This window comes from Helianthus annuus, chromosome 10, assembly GCF_002127325.2.
Source record: "Helianthus annuus cultivar XRQ/B chromosome 10, HanXRQr2.0-SUNRISE, whole genome shotgun sequence".
Lineage (NCBI taxonomy): Eukaryota > Viridiplantae > Streptophyta > Magnoliopsida > Asterales > Asteraceae > Helianthus > Helianthus annuus.
In genome coordinates this window covers 169,207,587-169,225,831 of record NC_035442.2, presented here as the reverse complement: position 1 = coordinate 169,225,831, position 18,245 = coordinate 169,207,587, and the positions used below count along the sequence as shown (strand labels likewise).

Below are 18,245 nucleotides of genomic sequence, written 5' to 3'. Positions count from 1 at the left end.
TATAGAAGCTTCTATTGCCCACCACGGGGCCGTGTCCAGTGAACACGGGGGCGTGGCGAAAGTACAGCAGGCGCATTAATTGTAATGGCGAAAGTACACGGGGGCGTGTCCAGCGGACACGGGGCCGTGCCCAACCTTCTGTTCAGCCTATAAATAGGAGTGGTTGGCTTCCATTCAACTCATCCCTTGGCACACCACCTCTCTCACACTTCATCCACCACCCACCACCATCACAACACCATCATCCACCACCATCATCCATTGTCCATCATAGAGTGTGTGAGTCGTCTCGGGATCCAAGATTGATCGTAAGAGTTCTTGACAATCAAGGCCATGTTTTCCTAAGTCTCTTACATCACTTGGTGAAGACAAGTGTTTAGTATAATACTTTTTATTTTTAATCTTTTGCACTTTTTATTTGGTTTTGTCTTAATGACTTTAATAACTAGTTGCTTATGTTGAAGGTGATCTTTCCTTATCGTTTGTCCGTGGTGTCTTGGCATTATTTTACTGTCTATATAAAATAAAAGATTTTCACCATTCATATCTCCACGGTCTATATGGAGGTATGTTGGCTACCTGGTCGGGGGTTAAGGGAACGGTTTGGTAAGGGTCTTGCCCTTGTTCAGCGTTTAGAGGTCCTGCAAGGGACCTGGGTCAAATTTAGTAGGATCTCCTTCAATGCCCATAGGTATTGGATGGCGGGGATCCAAACTCTTTGACCCCCTCATAAGTTAACTACTATTAATACTATAACCCGGCTATTTAGGACTGTATCCCTGCTGACTCAGACTACTTAGTCGAGGGTAACATCACCGCCAAAAGCGGGGCCTACCATAATTTGCATTAATAACTTAATTCATTATCTTCCAATAATCCAACCCTTTAGGATTGTATCCTTGCTGACTCAAACTACTGGGTTGAGGGTAACGTCGCCTTCAAAAGAGGGGCCTACTACAATAACTAAGATAATCTCTTAAACAAGTGCAAAAGTGCGAAAATAATCAAAGGTTATACTAATACACGAGTCGGATCCAAGTGATTCATCTTGTCTATCTGTTTTTATTTTATTTTTCAGCATTTAGTTAGTTTTTATTTTCTTAGTTTAAAAACCTTTTCTAACTTTTTGATTTGATTAGACGTTGAGGATAAACCGGTACTAAAAGCTCTTGTGTCCTTGGACGACCTCGGTATCTTACCAACACTATACTACGTCCACGATGGGTGCACTTGCCCATATGTGTGTTTAGTGTTAGTAAATATCGTGTTTTATAAATTTAAAACTTGGCTAAAAGTGTAAAAAGGGCTTAAAATATACATCAAAAATATACTACACTTCGCACGCATCAGGTATAACCCTTTAGGACCAGAGGATCACTTTTCTGAAGATAATGCTGTGGATATGGACGAGGATACAGATCCCGTCGAGCCTGCAAGGGGTACTTCTAACCATCCAATCGAGATCTCCGATGGGTCATCCTTTCATGGAACACCCTATCAAGGTCCCGACAGTTACCAGGCGAGGTTTGACCAATGTAATTGGTACTTCACACCATCGCATCATTTCTCGCCTCACGACCAACAGCAACAACAGGATCCTTCCGAGGATTCGCGGTTTGTGGCAGTTACGCCACCGCCACCGGTTCAACCAGTAATTCCAGATCTGCCAAGGCGTAGAAGATCAGGCGCACGGATGTCCACCCGAGGAGGGGAATTCCATTTCAGCACCCCTCGTCACTCGAGTGCGAGTCACTTTCCGTCAGTGCCTGAATAAGAACCACAATTAGGGGAACCTTCTGGTCACCCTGCAGAGGTGAATTCTGCACCAGTTGCACCACCTCCGCCACCATTCGGATATGACAATCCGATACCAGCGTACGACGCTTCCACCGCGTACAATCCGTTTGTGCAGCCGATTCACACGCATTACAACTATAACTATGATGCCGATCCATATGTGGTAGCGGCTAATTACAATGCTCTCCATGGAACCTCTTGGAGACCAGATTACTCAGCTCATGGGTATCCAATACCTCCTAGACCTCCGGTTCAGCAACCGTCGCAGCAGCCACGTTTTTCTCCACCGGAGCAAGAAGAGACACTCCACCGCCTAAACCGTGTGGAACGAGACTTCGAACAAGAACGTAAGAGTAATCGTGGATTTCTCAAGGGCCTAGCAAACCTACTAAAAGGGAGGAAGAAATGAGACCATTAGTCTCCTTAAGTATCGTTGTATTTACTATTACAATTTAGTCCCTGCGTGGACATTTATAGTATTTCAGTCCCTACGTGGACTTATCTTTTAGTCCCTGCGCGGACATCTATCTTGTATTTGGTCCCTGCGTGGACTTGTTTTTCTACAAACCTCTGCGTAGGTATTTATTTATTTAAAAAGTCCCGTTTAGGGCAGCGTGTAATCATATTTGAAATTTATGGAATGTTATGTTATGAATTTCAATTTTGTTATTATATATGAAATAAATCAAAAATCATTCCTTTTAAATTTAAATCTGCCAAAATAAAGAATCTTAAGAGTGAAACCTAGCCAGGTGTCTTTATAAGACCCGGCCAAGATGGTAAGACCTGATTTAAAAGATTCGGATTCCCAGTTAACCTCTGTAAACATGTTAACGTTCATGGCAGATGTGATTCGTTAAAATCGCACGCGTCATTCTTATATAAGAATCCTTCTAAGGATTTCAAAGCCCAAATTAATGATTTATAAATCATGGGTTAAATCGTCAATAAAGATGATCAATTATTAAACATCAATTAGTGATGTAGTGACTACGGGCCAAACTTATTAAACATCCATTAGTGATGTAATGCCTACGGGCCAAACTTATAAACATCCATTAGTGATGTAGTGCCTGCGGGCCAGACTTATAAACATCCATTAGTGGTGTAGTGCCTACGGGCCATAATTATTGTCATATAAGACAAAAGGCAGTGGTAGTCTATGACTCCCTGTCAGAAAAGGTAAAAGGACTATGGTTCAAACCTTCATGCCTTGATTCTCTGTAATTCCAGCTAATATTATAAAAACGTCTTCGTGACTAGGCTTTTATGCCACTAACAATATTATTTGTAATTAGGATAAGTATGTTCAAATCCTAAATAAAAGTGAGTAACAAATTAACCAGATATGGTCTCTGTTTACCAGGTTAATGAATTGCCATAAAAGACAATTCCATAATAAACTCCTAAATAAAACTTTTTCGTTATCTTCTGTAGCAGATTCAAGTTACAATGGCCGATCCAAATGAGGAGAATAGTCATTCGAAAGAAGATGAATACGATAACGCCCAGGTTCATCTGACGGGCGCTGAATTAAAAGCTCTTGTCGACGGTGCTATTAAGGCAGCCCTGGATCGACAATACGAAGAGTATACTGAATCCCGGAGCAGAACCATATCTAAACCACACTCAAAGCCGAAAACCCACTCAAAATCTCACAGCAAACCACCGTCTAAGCCTAAAAAGGACGATGATAATCACTCATCCAATGAAAACAGTGTCCGTCCAGAAAAAGTGTATACTGATGCATCTCGCGCCAGGGGCTGCACCTACAAGTATTTCGTATCATGCAAACCCCGAGACTTCACTGGGGAGAAAGGCGCGGTAGATTGTATGACGTGGCTAGACGAGATGGACACCGTGGTGGACATCAGTGGTTGCGTAGAGAAAGATGTGGTAAAGTTTGTTTCACAATCATTCAAGGGCGAGGCCCTGGCTTGGTGGAGGTCTTTGGTTCAGGCCTCGGGAAAGGCTGTTCTATACAGCATGACATGGGAGGAATTCATTTCTCTCATCAAGGAAAATTACTGCCCTCAACATGAGGTTGAAAAGATCGAGACCGACTTCCTATCGTTGGTTATGACGAACCTTGACTGTCAAGCTTACCTCACGAGCTTCAACACAATGTCCCGGTTGGTTCCGTATCTGGTAACCCCGGAGCCAAAGAGAATAGCTCATTTTATCGGTGGGTTAGCCCCCGAGATAAAGGCAAGCGTAAAGGCCTCTCAGCCAGCGACCTTTAGATCTGTAGCCGACATATCTTTGTCCCTTACTCTGGATGCGGTCCGACAAAGATCGCTAAGGAACAAAGAGGCTGAGAAGAGAAAGCGTGAAGATGAGAGTTCACGAAGGCCGGGCAAGAAGCACCGTGGAAACGGTGACAACAAGAGAGGGTCTGAGTCAAGGAAGGATGGGCAACAGTCTGGTGAGAAGCCCAAGTGCAAGAATTGCAAGAGACATCACTTTGGAAAGTGTAGACTCGAATCGAACTCGCAGACTCAGTCGAAGTCATATGCTTGCGGGTTATGCAAGTCCAAAGACCACAAGACCGTGGATTGCAAAAAGATAAAGGATGCAACTTGCTTCAGTTGCAACGAGAAGGGGCACATTAAAACCAACTGCCCTAAAAATGCCAAGAAGCCTGAAGAGGCCAAGAAGACCAATGCGAGAGTCTTCAGGATGGAGGCGAAAGAAGCAGTGCTAGACGATAACGTAATCATAGGTACTTTCCTCGTAAATGATATCTTTGCAAGAGTACTTTTTGATTCAGGCGCTGATAAGTCTTTCGTAGATCATAAATTTTGCAAATTTCTGAATATGCCTGTCAAAACCTTGAGTGTAAACTATGAGGTAGAGTTAGCAGATGGCACCATAGAAACTGTCTCTACTATGTTAGATGGATGTGTGATATCCATTAAGAACCACTCTTTTCCTCTATCTCTACTTCCTTTTAAATTGGCCGGTTTTGACATAGTGCTGGGTATGGACTGGTTATCTCACAACCAGGCCCAAATCGTCTGCAACAGAAAGCAAGTGGTGATAAAAACTCCGTCTGGTGAATCGCTTACCATTCGGGGAGATACCCAATATGGATTGCCTGAGCAAGTGACTATGCTCAAGGCTTCTAAATGTCTAAAGAAGGGTTGTGCCATCTACATGGCACAGGTGATTTTTGATGAGCCTAAACCGAAGATAGGAGACATTCCCGTCATTTCGGAATATCCAGAAGTTTTCCCTGAAGATCTACCTGGTTTGCCACCAGATAGGCAAGTGGAATTCAGGATTGAAGGAGTTGAGGATCCAACTGGATGAACTGCTAGCTAAAGGTTTCATCAAACCTAGTTCGTCTCCCTGGGGAGCACCTGTCCTGTTTGTCAAGAAGAAGGACGGATCGATGCGTCTGTGCATCGATTATCGCGAGCTTAATAAGGTCACGATAAAGAATAGATATCCCTTGCCGAGGATCGACGATTTGTTCGATCAATTACAAGGGGCAAGTTATTTCTCGAAGATTGACTTGAGGTCAGGCTACCATCAGCTGAAAGTCAGAGATGAAGACGTACATAAAATCGCATTTAGGACTCGTTATGGTCACTATGAGTTCCTAGTGATGCCTTTTGGGCTCACTAATGCGCCGGCTGCGTTCATGGATCTCATGAATCGCGTCTGCAAGCCGTACTTAGACAAATTCGTCATCGTTTTCATCGACGATATTCTTATCTACTCGAAGAACCGAGCTGACCATGAGAAACACCTTCGCTGTATTCTCAAACTCCTGCATCATTAGAAACTCTATGCCAAATTCTCTAAGTGCGATTTCTGGCTTCGAGAAGTCCAATTCCTAGGACATGTTGTCAGCGAGAGTGGTATCCAAGTGGATCCCGCTAAAGTAGAAGTTGTCATGAATTGGCAAGATCCAAAGACGCCTATAGAGATTCGTAGTTTCCTGGGGTTAGCAGGATATTACAGGCGTTTCATCGAAAATTTTTCAAGAATTGCTGCGCCCTTAACTTCCTTGACCAAGAAGAAAGTAAAGTTCATTTGGGGCCCTAAGCAGCAAGAGTCCTTTTGTGACACCTGTGTCACCACGACCATCAAAAAAATACCAAACCAATGAAATATTGTATTTCTTAGTTGGGATTTGTATAAACATGTGTATCTTTTGCACATATCAATTCTTGTTCGATTTCGGGCTTTAAATCGCTTTCTGGAAGGTTATACGCGATCTGATGCGTAAATATAACCAGTTTAATGCAACAAACACTCCGGAACAGTGAAATAGGCTTAACATACCTTAAATAACCCATACATAACTTAGAAATAAGTTTTGAATGGTTTGGTATGCCGAAATCAAGTTTATTCGCTTACAGGGACTAAATTCGACAAACTACGAAAGTATGTCAATTTGTACTGTAACAGACCTTCCGGAACTTTATCATAAGTTAAATATGCCCTAAATATCCTTTACATAGCTTAGAAATAGGCTTTGAGGTGTTTGGTGCGCAAAAATAAACTTTATGCTCATTCAGGGACTAAAAGCGTCAAAAAGTGCATAAGTTTGCATTTTCGCGCATATTTTACGTTCTGAATACTTCCGGACATCCAAAAATTTATGTAAGCATTAAAATATTTTATTTTAGTGTTTGGTATGATAAATTCCATTCGTCGCTTAATTCGGATCGTTTTTGCGTTCGTTACGACTCCCGTCGTAATTAAGCGAATAACGCAACCGTACGACCAAACGAACTGACATCCGTGATGTCTTTGAGCATATTTTAAGTTCCCTATACTTAATATCATTTTAGAGCCTTGAAATGAGGTTAAAGGGGTTTAAAAGTGCCAAAAAAATCAAGTTTTACAAGTGTAGGGACCATTTTTGAAATTTCTGGCAGATTCAATGAACCTAGTCCATTTTGAAGTGTTAATGGTTTTCACCCATGGTTTTGCAAAACCATGGGATGGTATTCAATGAACATAGTCCACATTAGGGGCTCCCATGGTTTTTGAAAACCATGTGCCCACATGTAAGGTCTAGATCAAATCACGTTTTTCGACGAACGATCTTAACGGTTCAAGGAAATCTATAAATACCCCTCACCCATTTAATTCTTCCTCACATTTGAATCTGATTCTACACTCTCTAAGTGGAAGTATATGCTTCCTACCTGAGAGTGAATCGGGTTCGAATCTTGCGGGGACCTTCTGTAAGTATTCTTTCGCGTTTTTCATTCGTTTTAGCGTTAAAGTCAAACTGCGTTTGACTTTCTACATTAACCAGTTTATGGTCAATGCGAAGTTCGTTTGAACTTCATAACGTGAGCGTAATCACGATGGTTATAGTCCCTAGTAACTATACGTACTGATTACCACGTTATCTAGGCTCAGTGACGAGTCGTAGTTTCGGCCAAAATGCGTTTTCTCGCGTATTTTGTAACCAAACTACTCTAGGGTATTAAAACCGTTTGTTTTAATACCAAACCTGTTTTCTAACTTTACTAAACATGTTCTAGCATGTTTAGCTCGTCGCTTTTAGATTTGTGCTTATTTAGGGTCGTAAAGGTAAGCGATCTAATCAATCGCTTATGCTTACGAACCCGACCCATTGGTCGATCTTTAGGATCCGACCAAACACATTAGGTGACCATAGTTATATAGGGAATAACCTTCCGAGGTTATACCTTATGGTCACGACGTTTAGTTAGTTATATGATAGGTAGTTTATATGCCTTAGGTAAATTACCAAAATGCCCTTTTTACGCATAAATTCATTTTAAGTCTATGTAACGAAATTTTTGACATCTAAACTGATTTAACAACAATATTAAACATGTTAAGGCATATCTTGCTTGTCATAGGACTAGTTAGGCATTCCAAACGCGTTTTACGCAAACGACGCGTTAAAGTGGCGTAAGCTACCTAAACGGGTCGTAATGGGTCAAAAGCACTTAGGATAGGTTTCGTTTTAGTAAGTAGGCTTTGTCAAACCATATTACATAAGTTCCCATACTTATTTGGTTTACGAACCCTTGTACTACCCGATCCTCCGATAGGTCCGTTTATTAATGTAGATACCTATATAGGTGCCGTTTGATTCCGTGATCTTCTAGCTTTACTTGGTGGTTATCCTAAGACTTCTAAGCACCCTCAGGTGAGTACATAGACCCCTCTTTTACTGTTTTTCAAACATTTTGGGGTGAAACACATGTGCCTACTTGTTACTTTCATGATTTCATGCTTTTATATCATATACTTGCTATGTTCATTAGTACACTATTAGTACATGATTTCATTATGTTTATGCTATGTATGCCCATTGTGTGCATACTTAGTACATCGTTTTACATAACATTTCATGCTATGTATGTTCATCATACTTAGTACATCGATTTACATAACATTTCATGCTATGTATGTTCATCATACTTAGTACATCGTTTTACAAGACATCTTATACTTGGTATCATGCTATGTATGTCCATCCATCGCATACTTAGTACATTGTTTGTGCATTCTTACCTATGGTTTGGTTGTTACATATTTCACTTGCCATACATGACATTTTGTTTACACAATACTTGATTGACATTTGACAACGGTTTAGACATGGGCAATTTACATTGGTGGTTTATGTGGGTAAGTGATTTGAGTAACGAGACGTGTGTAATGTGATACAAGCATGGTGGATACGCCGCTGGTACTTCCTATATATAAGTGCTTGTATTATATTACATGGCGTGGCGTTATTTAAATCATTCATTTGGATTTATACATTTTTACACAAATAACATATTTTTCACAAGACATTGTTTTACAAAACAGTTTGTTTTATACAAACTCATTTTTACCTGGTTATTCATTTAACCTTACATCATTCTTTTAACTATACATATCTATCATCGATTTTCAAACGTTTTATAAAAGCAAACACTTAAACTGGATTCATGACAAGTTTTTGGTTAAACATTTTCTTAAACCTAAGTCATGGATCCTATTTTTCATAAAACCTATGTACTCGCCGGCATTTTTATGCTGACGTATTTTCACATGTGTTTCAGGTACAATAGTTGATGATATTTGATGATGATATTGATACATGCTCACATAGGATTGGACGAAACCTTAGTGACATTAAAAGATGCAAGACTAGTTAATTTTTGTTATGTTTCTTTATTGTTAAGACATTGTAACTCATTTAATTCAATAAAACGAAATTTGTTTAATCCATGGTTGTGAAACAATGATTCTGTTACAACACTCCCCGACGTTTCCGCCATGTTTTGTTGTTTTACGTGGTCAGGGTGTGACACCTTTGATATTCTGAAGCAAAAGTTGAGCAACGCGCCTGTACTGACATTGCCTGAAGGTACCGAAGAGTTCGTAGTTTACTGCGACGCATCACACACTGGCATGGGATGCGTACTTATGCAGAAAGGCAAGGTTATTGCCTATGCTTCGAGACAGTTAAAGGTGCATGAGAAGAATTACACCACCCATGACCTGGAGCTAGGTGCTGTTGTGTTCGCACTAAAACTGTGGAGGCATTATCTGTATGGTATCAAGTTTGTGATCTATTCTGACCATCAGAGCCTTCAACATCTGTTTAATCAGAAGGAATTAAACATGAGGCAACGCCGTTGGATGGAGACTTTAAATGATTATGATTGTGAAATCAGATATCATCCAGGCAAGGCGAATGTAGTCGCTGATGCCTTAAGTCAAAAGGAAAGGGTGAAACCCATCCGAATCAATGCCAAGAGCATTGAAGTGAAGAATAATTTGATTGAAAGGTTGTTAGCGGCACAGAGAGAAGCTGTGTTGGAAGCTAACTATCCTAAAGAGAAGCTAGGGGTAACTGAGGAGCAGTTAACTCTTAGCAAGGACGGAATTTTGCGATTAAATGGACGAATATGGGTTCCAATTTATGGAGGACTACGAGATGTTATCCTCCAGGAAGCCCATAGTTCCAAATATTCTGTTCACCCGGGAGCTGATAAGATGTATCAGGATCTAAAGGCAAATTATTGGTGGATAGGTTTGAAAAAGTCTGTAGCCGCTTATGTAGCCAAATGCTTGACTTGTGCGCAAGTCAAAGCTGAGCATCAAAAGCCGTCAGGCTTGCTACAACAGCCTGAACTTCCCGAATGGAAGTGAGAATGCGTAACTATGGATTTTATTACCAAGTTACCCAAGACAAGGAAAGGAAATGACACAATATGGGTTATAGTCGATAGACTGACTAAGTCAGCACATTTCTTACCCATCAAGGAGACTTATAGCTCCGACATGTTAGCCTAGTTATACATTGATAAGATTGTAGCCCTACATGGCATACCTGTGTCTATTATCTCCGACAGAGATACTAGATACACGTCTCATTTCTGGAAAAGCTTCCAGCAATCTTTGGGCACACGTTTGAATTTTAGTACAACTTACCATCCTCAGACAGACGGTCAGAGTGAGCGTACTATTCAGACGTTGGAAGACATGCTACGCGCATGTGCTATCGATTTAGGTGGTAGTTGGGATAAGAACCTACCATTAATCGAATTCTCCTACAACAATAGCTACCACACCAGCATTAAGGCTGCGCCCTTCGAGGCATTATACGGTAGAAAGTGTAGATCGCCTGTTTGTTGGGCGGAAGTTGGAGATGTCCAATTATCAGGACCAGAGATAGTCTTCGAAACAACGGACAAGATTGTCCAGATTCGAGACCGTCTCAAGGCTGCCCGAGATAGGCAGAAGAGTTACGCAGATCCAAAGCGTAAAGATTTTCACTTCGAAGTAGGTGAAAAAGTGTTACTTAAAGTATCACCCTGGAAGGGGTTGATGCGTTTCGGTAAGAAAGGCAAACTAAGCCCGAGATACATAGGACCTTTCGAGGTTATCGAACGTGTCGGGTCAGTTGCCTACAAGTTAAACTTACCAGAGGAGCTCAATGGAATTCACAATGTGTTCCACATCTGCAATCTAAAGAATTGCTTCGCTGATAAATCACTGGTAATACCACATACAGATGTGCATATAAATTTGTGGAAAAACCTTTGTCGATTGAAGATCGACAGATAAAGAAGCTTCGAAGGAAACATCTACCGATTGTTAAGGTCAAATGGGATGCCCGCAGAGGTCCCGAATTCACGTGGGAGGTTGAATCCACGATGAAAGAAAAATACCCTTATTTATTTCAGTAAATCTCGGGTCGAGATTTATTTTAAGGGGGGTGAGGATGTAACAACTCGAAATTTTGTGTCCAATAATGTGTTGACACGTGTCATTAGATTACACGTGGTATTAAATCCTAAATAAAGGACTAAAGTTGACAAACCTTGAAAGTATGTAAATTCGAGGGTTAAAAATGTCAACGAGGGGTAAATATACTGTATAGTAACCCTGAATGATGCTCGTACCTTTAAACGAATAAATCATGGATGGTACGGAGCGAAACGCGGAAGAAAGTGAGAGATTACAAGCTACAGGGGTTAATTGGGTCAACATGTTTAATTTATACCTCTGAGTGACCCTTTGACGAACCCGAGACTTTGTAACCGTAGAATACGCTCACTAGGATATACGATATAAATTTCGCGAAGTTCCGTTTTAAAACAAGAAAGTTATGATCAAATTCGTATGCGAGGGGTTAAAAGCGTCAACAATAAAAGTTAAGGCTTTTCGGATAGTAATTAAACTAACCGGGGACTTAACAATGCGGGTAAAAGTCACGAGGCCCTTAATTGTAAATAATCGAGGGCCAAATCGCAAAGTTACCCCTTCGAAACCGAAAGGTCAGGTTAATCATTACAAAAGATTTGAAAATCTTGGAAATCAGGTCTAATGCGGGCCACGTTAAGGTTATGGGTGATTTAATGCGGGCCGCGCGCCACCTGCGGATTTGATTTCTGACTTTAGGATTCATGCGGCCCGCGTCCGAGTTGTTGAATCCTAATGCGGGCCGCGTGAAGGTCCCAGATGCAGAATTCTTGGACAGATTCATTGTTTGAGCTTGTGAACGATCTTATGTGCATTAATTGAAGCATGGGCGCCCTCTACATGTCCCCTAGCACTATAGGACACCTGTTGATCATCCATGAGCAATCCTAGAGTGAGTTGTAATGATCTTAAGCATGGAAATTCACTATAAAAGCCAATGCATTGTGCACAATTGAATCACAGCTCAAACCTGCATTCTAGTTCACTTCTGGAGCTCTAAAGCATTCTCCCATCATTCCTAGTCGTGCACCAAGCTTCTGTAAGTATGCCTACCCTTTTGTGGCTTAGTTTATGCATAGTTTAGCTTAAAAGTCAATCCGTCGTAATTAACGATTGACTTTGCGATAAATCACAAATGGTCCAGTGGTTTGTCGAATCAAAGATAGTTATATGTTGGTAATCATGTGGGCTTTAAACCCCTAAAAGGGCACCCACTGATTCCCACTCTAACTAGTCCAAATATCGAGTCAAACGTGCTTAGAAAAAGTCAACAGAAATGCTATTTTGCGATTTCATGCATAATCTGTAATGTAGATGATATGTAACCTGTTTAAACACTCATAAAACATGATAATAAGTATATTAACTAGTCTAAGCTTGTTTGATCCGACCATTTACTGTTTTGACCCGGTTCGGAGCCGAAAGTCGCAAAGCATTGACTTTTGCTTTGACTTCAGTTCTGACCCGTTAAAGTATGATTTAGATATGCCTTAGGACTCTCTTAGGACCAGGTTACATGATGGTATAACCCTCTGTGACCGGTTCGTTGTTTGTCCGAGTCTTTTACACCTTTCCGTTAAATGCTTAAAAGTTGACCGAAACGCCCTTTTTAATTTAAAACGAGAATTTCGGCATCCTCCCAAGCAAAATAGAGAAGGCAGAAGACTGAACACGCCCCGTGCTCAGCCAGCACGGGTCCGTGCCCAAGAAGCAGCATAAAAGACAAACCTATAGAAGCTTCTATTGCCCACCACGGGGCCGTGTCCAGTGAACACGGGGGCGTGGCGAAAGTACAGCAGGCGCATTAATTGTAATTGCGAATTACAATTAATGAAGAGAGAGATTGTCAGACGAGCACGGGGGCGTGTCCAGCCTTCTGTTCAGCCTATAAATAGGAGTGCTTGGCTTCCATTCAACTCATCCCTTGGCACACCACCTCTCTCACACTTCATCCACCACCCACCACCATCACAACACCATCATCCACCACCATCATCCATTGTCCATCATAGAGTGTGTGAGTCGTCTCGGGATCCAAGATAGATCGTAAGAGTTCTTGACAATCAAGGCCATGTTTGCCTAAGTCTCTTACATCACTTGGTGAAGACAAGTGTTTAGTATAATACTTTTTATTTTTAATCTTTTGCACTTTTTATTTGGTTTTGTATTAATGACTTTAATAACTAGTTGCTTATGTTAAAGGTGATCTTTCCTTATCGTTTGTCCGTGGTGTCTTGGCGTTATTTTACTGTCTATATAAAATAAAAGATTTTCACCATTCATATCTCCACGGTCTATATGGAGGTATGTTGGCTACCTGGTCGGGGGTTAAGGGAACGGTTTGGTAAGGGTCTTGCCCTTGTTCAGCGTTTAGAGGTCCTGCAAGGGACCTGGGTCAAATTTAGGAGGATCTCCTTCAATGCCCATAGGTATTGGATGGCGGGGATCCAAACTCTTTGACCCCCTCATAAGTTAACTACTATTAATACTATAACCCGGCTATTTAGGACTGTATCCCTGCTGACTCAGACTACTTAGTCGAGGGTAACATCACCGCCAAAAGCGGGGCCTACCATAATTTGCATTAATAACTTAATTCATTATCTTCCAATAATCCAACCCTTTAGGATTGTATCCTTGCTGACTCAAACTACTGGGTTGAGGGTAACGTCGCCTTCAAAAGAGGGGCCTACTACAATAACTAAGATAATCTCTTAAACAAGTGCAAAAGTGCGAAAATAATCAAAGGTTATACTAATACACGAGTCGGATCCAAGTGATTCATCTTGTCTATCTGTTTTTATTTTTATTTTATTTTTCAGTATTTAGTTAGTTTTTATTTTCTTAGTTTAAAAACCTTTTCTAACTTTTTGATTTGATTAGACGTTGAGGATAAACCGGTACTAAAATCTCTTGTGTCCTTGGACGACCTCGGTATCTTACCAACGCTATCCTACGTCCACGATGGGTGCACTTGCCCATATGTGTGTTTAGTGTTAGTAAATATCGTGTTTTATAAATTTAAAACTTGGCTAAAAGTGTAAAAAGGGCTTAAAATATACATCAAAAATATACTACACTTCGCACGCATTAGGTATAACCCTTTAGGACCAGAGGATCACTTTTCTGAAGATAATGTTGTGGATATGGACGAGGATACAGATCCCGTCGAGCCTGCAAGGGGTACTCCTAACCATCCAATCGAGATCTCCGATGGGTCATCCTTTCATGGAACACCCTATCAAGGTCCCGACAGTTACCAGGCGAGGTTTGACCAATGTAATTGATGATTTCACGGTTAGAAATCAAGATTTGAAAGATATAAAGGTGTAGGAGCATGTTTTAATCAAGAACGTACAAGATTTAGAGTGAATACTTACCGGAGTTGAGAGAAATCTGAGAAAAGGTGAAGAACAGGAGCTGGTCGGTCAGAGCTTTCCAAAAGTGGTAAAGATGACAATGACAGCCCTATTTATAGGCTCCAAAAGAGGAAAGTGTTAACCGATCGGACAGACATCCTGATCGGCTGGCCTGCTCGATCGAACAGCTGGTTTGATCGGCTGGCCTGTTCGATCAGTGTCTCCTGTTCGATCGGTGACCCCCTTTTGAGTGTTTTGCAACAGTTTTTTATCCCGATTTCGATTGAAGACGATACGAGTACGATAGAGTTTCCTATTCAAATTACTTTCAGTCCCAACTACTATATCTAACATACAATCATCTATAATTCATCTTGTCCTAATTTTACCATTCGTCGTAGTTCGATTTCGATCGTATTTGATTTGAGTTTCGAGTTTCGATTGATTACCACACAAAACGTAAAGTAAACACGCACAGGTAACACATAAGGCACACACACGTAATACAACAACCAAGGTTCGCATAATTCGAGATTCGAGTTCGATAATAGTTAGATCGGTTTGATTAGTGATTAGTTAACTTTATCGCATTGTTACTTCTTACTATTCACAGTCGTAAATCGCTTCGCGTCGATTAAACATTCGATTGCTTCGATCCTTTCTGATTACAACACTTACTCCACATAATACAAATAAAACATAAAATAGACTATTTACAGTCAAAGAAAGTCAAGGTTGACTTGGACTTTGACTTTGACTTTGACTTTGACTTTGACTTTGACTTTGACTTTGACATTCAAAAACACGGGGTGATCACTCATCACTCACAACATCCAATCAAGTTCCGCCATGTCATCAACCATTATTCTATCACTTATAACTTTTTTTAGTGGAAATGCATATCACTCACAACACCCAACAATAAACCCTCACACCCCCTCACAAAAATCATTCTTCATGCCGTGATAATTTCCACGCGTAATGAAATTCACGAGTGATATAAAACAGAGGGGGTGGTGTTTAGCATTCTTTCACGGGTGAAATATTCCATCACGGGGAGTTAGGCTTCCACCCCACCTGCCCTAAGGATGAACCAAGGATGTGGAGGATGGTCCTCCCTCCTTTATTTTATTGTTTGTTTTTTTAATAAAAAATCAACATTTTTTTAAACATTACATAACTTGTAAAAAACATTACATAACTTAAAAAAAAAACTTAACTTAAAAAAATACTAGATTGCTAAAAATTAAAAAACCTAAGAATTCCATTTTTGGAGATATTTTCTTTCATTTTTGTAACACTCTGATTATAATACCCGTTTTTAACAGCAAGTAAGCCTTACAATTTATACCAAAAGTAGACTTCACAAAAACTTTCAAGATTTGAGACCCATTTAATACGACATTTACACGTTTAACCTACTAAACGATGTTCAAAATAAAACTACTAGTGTCTACATAGTTACAAAACAAGGACCAAGTACGGAAGCGTAGTATTGTGTGTTCGGTTCGACTCGATTACTTGATCATCATCCTTTTCTTGAGCACCTGAAAACTAACATTTTAAACAAGCATTAGCATTATCATTCTTGGAAATTTACGTATTCGAATCAGGTCCGAACACTTGTTCAAGAAAATGATTAAAACAAATTTTATCAAACAGGGCTCCACCGTAACTTACGGTGACACCGTAAGTTACGGTGGCTTCTGGACATTTTGGAGCCTACCGTAAAACAGTAGGATTCCACCGTAACAGATTTGCAGACCACCGTAAATTACGGTACTACCGTAATTTACGGTAAGCCCTGCACAAAACTCCCTTGTTTCAAATGCAGTTTTTGCTGATTCTTTTATGCGTCGAAACATCTTAATTTTGCATAATTTGTTAAGCGACATGGCTAATTACTCCATACTTGTATTTTACCTATGACAATACTCGATTATTCTTATATGGGCATGTCTACGGATTAACTTACAACTAGTTTACAAGGCATTTAGTTAGTTGTTTGTACTATCGTCATGCTTCAAATATCCAAACTTTAACTCCTATATCAAGAGCAAAGTTTCTTAACTTGCTTATGGTAATATCTACACGGCTTGCATGTCATGTAAAACGTACATTATGTAATAGTGTCTTGCCTCTTGCTTTTTACTAAAACTTGTTTGACCCGTTTGGGTACTAAATTTACACGCCATTAAGGATATACAAGATTTCATGTCTTTCACTTGTTTTGACCCGTTTACTTGTTTAAGAAACACAATCACTTTCAGGACACATTGTCCTATCATGTTTATCATGCTTTTCACTATATCATAAGAATGATAGTTAACCTTAATGTAACGAGGTAATAGTTTCGTACCTTTAGAGCGCACCCTTTCCCCGTGGATTCCTTTCGGCTTGTCCGCTTGACGATCCGGACTCTTTGCCTAAAAATTCCAGTTTACAACATGTTTAGAACTCTTTTTATGACCACAATCACATCATTATGGACCATTATCAAATCTGCGTTTTTATCCAAATTCCACATTTAAATCCTCACTTAGGCATTTCAACAAACACCTAGTGGGTCAGATTTTTCTACATTCATAAACAAGTTCATGACTTGCGATTCAACATCAAATTTCACTATAATAGTAATTTTTGCATGCATCTTGACATCATCTTTTTCAGAACTTATTTCCTAATTTCAGATTATGCAAAAACAAGAGTTATGATTTCAGCATTTAACAAGCTTCTTGAAGTTCTTTAATCACCTACAATGGTGATTGTGAAATCCTACAAGTCCTATACAAGGTCATGTCATGAAATCATCTAGGGCTTGTTTCTAATCCTCATAACCCTTCTAATTTCACCCATGCATCAGTAATCAAGCTGAATTTTTCATGTTTCACATTTAACCTAGAATTTGTGATGCAACAAAATTACTAAATTTTACATACCTTTTGATCCTTACAACGAGGTGTTCACTAATATGTGTTTAGAACTTGATTTGGAACAAGTTTGAGGCTTCAATTTGCAGATTTAGTGTAGAGCTAGGGTTTTGAGAACCCCCCCTGTCGCCCCTCTCTTCCTTGATCGACCAGACACATCAATTTTGATGTGTTTGGTTGGTTTTTGTTACAACTAGTAATTAACTTTTGATTTTTGTCAAGTTTAGCCCTTTAACTATGATTTTCTCTAAGTCTTAATTATTTTAACCATAATATGTATTAATTCAAGACTGGAATTTAACTAGGTTAAATTCCTAGTTGGTAAATTCTTGTTTATCAATTCTTTGAATTTTATAATATAAGGGTTTATATTTTAGGGGTGTTACAAGTCCACCCCCCTTAAAAAGGGTTTCGTCCCCGAAACCGAATTACGTACCAAATAATGTAGGGTGTAGACGTCGCATCTCCTCTTCGGATTCCCAAGTAGTGTCTGACCCTTTTCTGTGCTCCCATTTGACCTTGACTTGGTTTATCACTTTGTTCCATTTTCAATCTGTCCCCTGATAAGGCTTGTTTTTTTTTTTTTTTTTTTTTTTTTTTTTTTTTTTTTTTTTTTTGCAGCTGTTATCTTTTTGGCTTTGTCCCTTCCAGTGGGACGTACCTCCTCTCGAACTACATTCTCCTCCTCGTCAAATTCAGGCTCTTCGTTTATATTTATCTGATATCGTGCGTCCGAGCCCCGTAACTTCCAGTCTCTGAGGTTTTGGTCCGTTTAGCGGTTGCAACCTCGTTTGGAACCGGCGCCCACTTCTTATTGTTCTTCATAATTTCCCATGCCCGGGAAAACTTGCCTATGCTCAACTTCGTATCCACACATCGCTTCTTTTAAAACGCTTTCGTCACTCCACCCACTTGGACGATTAGTATATAAATTGTTATAATACCCAGAAAA

At 40.0% G+C, this 18,245-nt stretch overlaps 1 long non-coding RNA gene across 1 annotated transcript; it reads right to left on the bottom strand.

Moving 5' to 3' along the window:
- Nucleotides 1–15,760: 15,760 nt before the first annotated feature.
- On the bottom strand, nucleotides 15,761–17,387 carry LOC110883479. Its single transcript, XR_002560489.2, has 3 exons — nucleotides 17,303–17,387; nucleotides 16,723–16,789; nucleotides 15,761–15,917 (listed from the first exon to the last, which is right to left on the bottom strand). It is a non-coding gene; the product is annotated as an uncharacterized LOC110883479 (long non-coding RNA).
- Nucleotides 17,388–18,245: the final 858 nt, after the last annotated feature.